Genomic DNA, 7,174 nt, shown 5'->3' on the forward strand with positions numbered 1-7,174 from the left:
ATTTTAGGATTCTAGATTGGGGGTCCAAAGGGGACAAGCTGGAGGAAATTGGGTGTGCCTTGTCCTTTTTCTCCTTCTTCATGCCCTCCATGTTTCACTGTGGTGTTGGCATTTTTCTGTTGGTTCAGGCTGGGGACACACTGTCCAACGTAGGTGACAGATATTGGCACGTTCTTGTAAATGCAGCCCAGGGAGTTTCTGGTATTTAATGTTTGTCACATCCCACTGAGGGCAGAGCCCCACACGCTGCCCTGCAGGACAGAGCTGGGCAGGGCAGCAGAACATGTGAGAGATAAACAGAATAAACAACCTTGGAACCAGCACAGACCAATTATGGCTTCTGCTTTGGCAGCGGGGCAGAAAGACAGAGACTTTCTACAATCTGGGATCATCAATACCATGGATTCCGACAAAAGAGACAAAGTTCCAGCAGGAAAAGAAGAAAATCCCGTGGCATCCCGGTTGTCTCCAGCAGCCACCTGGGAGCTGGGCATGGAGCTGGGCTCAGTTTCCCCTCCCGCCCTGAGCAGAGTGAGGAGGGTGAGCCCAGAGCCCCACGGAGCTCCAGGAGCCCACAGCACTGGGACTGGGGTGCTTGGGATGGCTGGGAACACCAAAAACCAAGCCCAGGAGGAGGGTGGGGGTGTGGGAACCACTGCTGGGAACACGCCAGTGCCCGCAGTGTCCGGAGAGCTGGGGAAGGGCAGGGTGGTGCTCCCCTTCACAGGAGCTGCGCGTCCTGAAGGGACAGCGACAATTCCTCTGCTTTGTGCTGCTGAAACCCGACCCTGCAGCCACCGAATCCAGGCGAGAGTGTCCAGGCTCTGGTTTCCAGCCTCCCTCTCCCTCCTCAGCACTATCTGATGCCATGCAAATGTTCCCAGGCTCCAGGAATCCTTCGCCCCTCTCGGTGCCGTCTCGGATTCCGTGGTGCTGTAGGAAAGCAGAGCCGCGCTCTGCTGAGCTCGCTGCTGTGCCCAGGGGAAGGGCGAGGCTGCAGGGACACAGGTGGGTTCAAAACCCCCAGGGTCAAGGGCACATGGGATGGAGAGGTTCCCAGAAGGTGATGAACAACTCACTGGTGATGCCTGGCCCGGCAGGGTGGGGAGCGGCGTGTCTGAGCTGAGGTTTGGAGGAGGATGGGGCTGATTAGAGGGGAACATCGTGTCTGTTTGCCTGGCCTTTATTCCTGTTCTCTGTTGGAGAGAGATCCTGGGCACCCAGCCTGTGCTCCATCCCTGTCCTCCATCCCTGTCCCATCCCTGTCCTCTATCCCTGTCCCATCCCTGTCCTCCAGCCCTGTGCTCCATCTCTATCTCCATCCCTGCCCTCCATTCCTGTCCCATGCCTGTCCCATCCCTGCCCTCCATCCCTGCCCTCCATCCCTGTGCTCCATCACTGTGCTCCATCCCTGTGCCCCATTCCTGTCCCATCCCTGTCCCATCCCTGTCCCATCCCCTGTCCCATCCCCATCCTCCATCTCTGTGCTCCATCCTCCTCAGCAGCACCACAGAAGAGAGGTCCCAAAAGCCTCCTGAGCTGGGAGGAGGAAGCAGAAGACGTGTGAGGATGTGCTTCATCCCCAGATCCCCTGGAGGAACTCCCCCTGCCCCCATCCTGCCTCACTCCCTTTTCCCTCCTGCTCCACACCTCCAGCTGTGGGGTTGGGCTGGCACTGCCATTAAAAACTGGTTTTTAAATTTATTTTAGCTCAGATCAATGCAGAGATGATCCATCCATGGCCCAAGGGCAGCTGCTGCTGCTTTTATCCACTTGGAGCGTTGAAGGCCTGACAGAACATTCTGTGGGGTGCTCTTCCTTCCCTCCAACAAATCTTTGAATTAAAATGTCGTTTTTCCTGAGGGAAAATAAGGACTCAAGGTGCCAGGAAGTGGAATTTGCCCCAGCCCTGGGGTGTGAGGGTTAATTGCCCCAAGACCTCTCCATCTATTCTGAATTTACCAATATCTGTGTCTGGCTCTGGTTTTGCTTTAATTCCTGAACCAATAATTGAAGTTTTATTCCCCAGACTGAGTAGGTTACTCTTTCACCTCCTTTTTTTTCAAGCTAATCACCTTGGAAGTGTCCAAGGCTGGGATGGATGGGGCTTGGAGCACCCTGGGACAGTGGAAGGTGTCCCTGCCCATGGCAGGGGATGGCACTGGATGGGGTTTTTCCACTTCAAGCCATTCTGGGATTCTGGGATCCCCATCCCTGATTTCCCTATGCTCACTTTGTGGGGTGAACGAGCAGGGGATGTGCTGGGGCAGTTTGGCTGTGATGGGAGCGGGGCTGTTCAGGCCAGGATGGGGGCAGGACCCAGCTGGCACTGCCAGGGCGTGGGCAGAGGTGATTCCCTGGCAGAAATCCGCTGCTCACCCGAGGGGAGCTTCCTGCCGTTTGCCCCAGCCCTCGCTTTTCCCTTCCCACAGCTCCAGGGATTGCCTGGGCTCCGTTCCCAGAGCGTTTTGTAGGGGCAGATGGCTCGGAGCAGGAGGCAGGAGTGCACGCATGGAGGGAGGGCTGGGGAGGCAGAGCTGGGGGAGGGCTCGGGGCACACACAGGCTCCCGTGCCCGCCGCCTCTGGAACCCCCTGGTGCCCTCCCAGCCCTGCAGCGCCCACCTTTCCCTGCTCCTGGACTTGTCAGCAGAACCCGTGAGCCGAGCTGGGAATGATTTCCCGCTGATACCCAAAGGTTCTCGGGAATGTCAATGGTTTCCCTTGTTTGTTTGTATTTTCTGCCCAGCAATTAAGGGGTTTCAGCGAGCCCTTGCATTTAGCAGGAGCCCTGTGCTGCTGCTTCACCTGCCAGGGCCAACTTGCCCCGTGTAATGTTTGAAAACATGATCAGTCAGATCTGCAACAGCAACCCACAGGCTGCTTATTCCAACCTCATCCCACCTGGAAAAGGGCAGGCATGACGGACACAGCCAGAAGTTTGCCAGGGAAAAGCAAATTTCATGGCATGCTTTGAGCAGCTGAAGCGCCCAGGAGGGTCTGTGCTGGCTCAGGGCTCTGGAGCAGCCCTGGCCCAGGCTGGGGTAATGGCATCAGATGTGGGATGGTGACATCACATGTGGGATGGTGACACTGATGTGGGATGTGACACCAGATATAGGATGGTGTCCTGGTTTGTAAGATAAGCTTGTATTCTATTTGCCATCTGTCGAAAGGTTGGGCAGGTTTTGTTATCTCTCCCAAAGACAATGGTTTGCCCCGTAGAGGCAATGGTTTGTTTATACACTATTGACTGACTCACTGCCGGGCTGGTAAATGTAACACCGTGAGGGGTCCCACCCAGAGGGGGAAGCCAAGCACTCTATTGTTGTTTAAAGGGGTAGCTTTTTGGGGAGAGAAGCAGCTCTCTCTCTCTCTTCACGGGATCTCACAGCGGAGCAGCTGGAGCGCGGTGAGGCGGCGGCGGCGGAGCTCGGAGGCAACCCCGGCGCAGAGGAAGACCGGCCCCACTGCCACCAGATCTTCAGAGGAAAACTAAACCCTTCTAAAGATCACCACTGCAGCTGCAATTCATCAGCCACTGCAAGACGAGCAGCTGTCATTTCAACCGGACTGCTACCAACACCCCGAATCCTCAGGTTGTGGACTTTATCACTAGTTTTGTTTGTACCGATTGCATTTGCCTTTTTAAATTGTTATCTAGTTTTCTCCTAGTAAAGAATTGTTACTCCCATTCCCATATCTTTGCCTGAGAGCCTTTTAATTTAAAGATCCTGGTAATTCAGGGGGGGGGGGGGGGGATGGAGGCCTTGCCCTCTTTCACAGACTCCTGTCTTGTCAAACCAAGACAGATGGTGACATCAGATGTGGGATGGTGACATTGATGTGGGATGATGACAGTAGATCTGGGATGGTGACATCAGATTTGAGATGGTGACACCAGATCTGGGATGGTGACACCAGATCTAGGATGGTGACACCAGATGTGGGATGGTGACATTGATGTGGGATGGGGACATCAGATGTGGGATGCCCCCACCTCCTGATGTCATCAGTGAGACCTGAACTCCCTCAATGCTTAAATTCCAACATTTGCTCCTCCCAAAGGTGCCTCCCTGCTCCAGGTGTGATGGAATGCCAGGTTCTGGGTTTTGCTGCAAAGCTTGGTCCTAAGGAAAGCACCACAGGACTGGGATGAACCATCCAGCCTTTCCCACTGAGGGGTCTCCTGACTCTGAACTGCAGGATGTCAATGGCCACTGAGTGTCCCTGCATGGCTGAGAAAATTCCATCATCCATGGGGAGATGCTGTGCCCAGGGGAGGAGCCAAGAATTCCTACCTGGATCCAATCTGACCTGGGAACAGCACAGCAGCCTTTGCCCCCTGCATTCCCAGAGGAGCAGCTTTCTTCCCCCTGCATTCCCAGAGGAGCAGCTTTCTTCCCCCTGCATTCCCAGAGGACCCAGGCCCATCTCCCCCAGCCCTGGAGCTCCAAGGAAAACTCCCCCCTTGCCCAGGATCCTGCTCCAGCAGAAGCACAGCTGGCACTGCAGGAGGGCTGAGCCCCCCTGGGATGGGGCTGAGCCACCTCCCTGACCCACAGGGGACAGGGCTGCTCTGACTCCGGCAGGGTTTGGTTTTGTTTGTACCATTGCATTTGTAATTTTAGTTTTCCTAGTACAGAACTGTTATTCCTATTCCCATATCTTTGCCTGAGAGCCCCAAAATTTCAAAATTACAACAACTCAGAGGGAGGGGGTTTGCATTTTCCATTTCAGGGGAGGCTCCTGCCTTCATTCCCTGTCTGTTCAAACCAAGACATCTCCCCACAAACAGAGGCTGTCCAAACCCCAGGACAGGGATGCCCAGGCTGGGACATTCCCTGCCATGGATCAGGCCTCAGGGATTTTCCTTGCAGACAAGTCCATCAGCTGGCAATGATACATCATTCCTCCCTCCTTCCTAATTCCTGCTCTGATGGATGCAGCCAGCCCTTCTCCAAAGCTGACATTTATAGCACCAGTTTTCTCTGGATATAAATATAACCTGGATGCGTTGGAGTAGCAGGAAAATCGTTTAAATGTTCCCTTTGACAGCGAGTTTGAAGATTGCTGACACTAAAACCACTTACTGATATTGTTCTGTATCATCCTGCACTCAGCCTTCAATCATCCTCATTACAGGTGTGCACCAGCTCAGCCTTCCCACCCTTCCCAGCCCCTCACACCTCCTGGCATCCCAGAGAGACATGGATTCCCACTGGAATGTGGAACAGAACCAACAGCTCGTGGATGAGCAGCTGCTGATGATGATTTAAGGGAGGGCATTGTCTCCCTCCACTCTGTCCTCGTGAGATCCCACCTCCAGCTCGGGGGGTCCCAGCACAGGAAGGACAATGTGCAGCTGCTGGGTGAGTCCAGAGAGGCCACGGAGCTGCTCCCAGGGCTGGAGCCCCTCTGCCCTGGAGCCAGGCTGGGAGAGCTGGGGGTGAGAGAGGAGAAGGCTCCAGGGAGAGCTCAGAGCCTTTCCAGGGCCTGAAGGGGCTCCAGGAGAGCTGTGCAGAGGTGGGGATGCAGAGCCAGCCCTGCAGGAGAAGCAGCTCAGAGTGACAGAGACATCCAAGAGCGAGCTGGTGCTGAAAAGGTGTCCCAAGCTCTGGTGACACAGCCAAGGGGACAAGCTCTGCCTGGAGATTCTGCAGCAATTCAGCCTCCTCAGGGCCACGCAGATCAGGAGGGCTCTGCTCTCAGGAGCTTCATGCTCTGCAGAAAGGTGTTTTCCCTCCTGGGCGCCAGGACGATGGGAATGCTGAAGCTCTCTCCTGGCTCGAGGCTCAGGGATACTCCAGGTGCTGCGGGGCCGTCCTTGGGCTCCCCGGGAGGAGATCACTCGTTGCTGCCCGTGTCTCTGGTGATGCCAGGTGATGTTCTCCCCTGTAAACACGAGGAGGGCTGACATCTGCTGTGCTTTCTGCCTGGCTGCTTCCTCCTGTGCCGAGGTGACACACAGTGGGGCCGCGATCGGAGGTGACGCGAGCGTCGGTGTCGGTGACACGGAGCCGAGCAGGGAAGGCACCTGAAAAGGGGGGAAAAGTCACTGTCAGAGGGCAGGGAGGGGCACAGGGACACCTGGACACCTGCAGGAAGAAAGGCAGTGCTGTGGGATACAGCGATGCCAAAGTGCACTGTTGGGGAAGATGAAACAAGAAAGCCTTGTAAATATGATTGCCTGGCTAAAGATTTAGAAAATACAGAGACTGAGATGGTAACAAGTTTTGAGATACCAAACCTTAGTTACTGCACAACTAGAAAACAATAGTACAGCCAGGATGAGGACAATCCCCCTTCTGGTTGGACAATGCCCTTACCTACAGTAGGTCCAAGGGTCAGATGGACTGTTCTATCTCACCCCAATGTGTGCTTCATCCCACACCTGTAACCCTCCCCTGGAGCATCAGGAGTCTGTGACCCCACTGGCCCAAGTTTTGTTCCAGCCCACCTCAAAGCCCCTGACAAGGAGTCCCTGAGGAGCCAGACGCTCTCTTGGAACCTCCACCCTCTTGGAACTGCCCCTCTCCTGGAACATCCTCTTATCTCCCCCTGCCCCTTGCCTCTCCCTGCCCCCACGCCCTAGGGCCTGCCACGGGTCACGTCTGGTGACTCCAAGCAGGACCTTCCACCCCCTCTAACAAACCAGATATTCCAAGAGCAGCCTTCAGAGATCTCTGGTGTCCATCCACCCAAACCGTCCTGGAGCCCAGCGTCCCCGCAGTGCACTGCAGATCCTGTCCCTGGGCAGGGAAGTCGGGGAAAGCCTTGCTCCGGTTTAAAATGGCAAGCAGAGATCATGGAATTACAGGATAATGGAATGGGTTGGGCTGGAAGGAACTTAAAGCCCATCCAGTGCCACCCCTGCCATGGGCAGCAACACCTCCCACTGTCTCTGGCTGCTCCAAACCCCAATGTCCATCTTCCCCTTGCTCTGCCATTCCATGGTCCTGCTGGTGTTTCCCATTCCCATTCCCATTCCCATTCCCATTCCCATTCCCATTCCCATTCCCATTCCCACTCCTTCTGTTCCCACTCAACCCACAGTGTTCCCATTTCCCCAGCAGAGCCTCTCCAAGGGCCGTGATCCAGGGAAAGGATCCAGGGGTCTTTCACTGCACCTGACCAAGAAAGCCTTGGTTCCTTACATCCAGGGAGTTTCTTGGC

The 7,174-nt window shown here is 55.3% G+C and overlaps 1 long non-coding RNA gene across 1 annotated transcript; it reads left to right on the top strand.

Moving 5' to 3' along the window:
- Nucleotides 1-206: 206 nt before the first annotated feature.
- Nucleotides 207-3,698, top strand: LOC144247149 (uncharacterized). Its single transcript, XR_013340845.1, has 2 exons — nt 207-540; nt 3,393-3,698. It is a non-coding gene; the product is annotated as an uncharacterized LOC144247149 (long non-coding RNA).
- The last annotated feature ends 3,476 nt before the right edge of the window (nt 3,699-7,174 follow it).

The sequence above is a fragment of the Lonchura striata genome, chromosome 15 (assembly GCF_046129695.1).
Source record: "Lonchura striata isolate bLonStr1 chromosome 15, bLonStr1.mat, whole genome shotgun sequence".
NCBI classification, from domain to species: domain Eukaryota; kingdom Metazoa; phylum Chordata; class Aves; order Passeriformes; family Estrildidae; genus Lonchura; species Lonchura striata.